Source organism: Leptidea sinapis, chromosome 18, assembly GCF_905404315.1.
Source record: "Leptidea sinapis chromosome 18, ilLepSina1.1, whole genome shotgun sequence".
Classification (NCBI taxonomy): domain Eukaryota; kingdom Metazoa; phylum Arthropoda; class Insecta; order Lepidoptera; family Pieridae; genus Leptidea; species Leptidea sinapis.
In genome coordinates, this window is record NC_066282.1 from 11,541,702 (window position 1) to 11,543,015 (window position 1,314).

A 1,314-nucleotide genomic window follows, 5' to 3' on the forward strand; every position below is an offset into this window, starting at 1 on the left:
ATACGCCCGGCCCTCTGGCGTATCTTATCGCCTTTATAATGTCGATTATCTGAGGTCACTATAACTTATAACACAATAGTGGGCATTAAATTAAAAAAATATGGTTTTAAAAAGCCGGATCTCGATTTATTAGTGCAGATACATAGAAGATAATATAAATTGACAATCAAAATATTATGACCACATCAATTTATTTCTGTTTTGTATCAAACGCTGTGAGTGTATTAACATTTTAGGAATAGCGCCATCTAGTAGCGTGTCTGCTTTTAGTACTTTTTCTCTAAAATATAGCAATAAAGACATTATTTCACTATAATATTTTTAATAAAAGCTTGAGACTTTTTTCGTATGAAAGATTTATTATAAATATATAATGTAATAAATTAATTAATATTAATTAGTAAATATAAATCGAGTAGGTTATATTGAATTCTCAATAGTTTTATATGCTCTGAACTGTTGGTTATAATGCACTATTTTTAAATAATATTAAATTAAATAAAACAAGCAAGCACTGTGCAAATTTGTTTCAAGATCAATTAACTATTTTATTTTATAAAATATCAAAAATAATAAAGCGGGCTCGTCCGGGATTTGAACCCGGGACCTCTCGCACCCAAAGCGAGAATCATACCCCTAGACCAACGAGCCACATGTTGAAATTTCTAAAAATACAAACTATATCGAACATCAATAGTTTGCCTATAACAACTATTGCTTGCACTGTATACTTAAAATATGTAAGATTAGTTTCCATATTATAGCCGCCAGGGGCGCTTTAGCTTAAGTTTTTTATGGAGAGTAACTATACTAGTGGAGCTACAGTATTCGTATCTCAACTGTATTTAGTTGGTACAACTTTTTGAATCCTCCTCCTCCCTGCGTCGTAATCCTCAGTACTGAGGGTCGTGACCACCCCTCTGTATCACTTTCTCACGTATGATCGCTCTCCATCTATTCCTGTCTCTGGCGGTGTTAAAGGCATTGTGAACCGTAGAGTCGAGGGCGGAGCGGATCGGGTCGTACCATCGTGTTGAACTGCGTCCACGAGGCCTCTTCCCATCTATTTTGCCGACCACAATGAGCCTCTCAAGGTTTTCATCGTCCTTCCTTGCGATGTGACCGAAGTATTCTAAAACTCTGCGCAGACGTTCGGAAGACAATCGCGAGGAGATCCTGAGTTCACGCAGTTTTTGAAAAAACTTTTTGAATTAATAAATAAAACTGCAGTATGGCAATAAAGGTTTTTGATAATTTTGACATGATTTAAACTAATTTTGTAATGCATTGTGTGCAGTTAATAGGTGTGTGTGT

At 35.3% G+C, this 1,314-nt stretch overlaps 1 non-coding gene across 1 annotated transcript; it reads right to left on the reverse strand.

Annotated features, from left to right (window-relative positions):
- Positions 1–579: 579 nt before the first annotated feature.
- Trnap-ugg (transfer RNA proline (anticodon UGG)) lies at positions 580–651 on the reverse strand. The gene has a single exon. It is a non-coding gene; the product is annotated as a tRNA-Pro (tRNA).
- Positions 652–1,314: the final 663 nt, after the last annotated feature.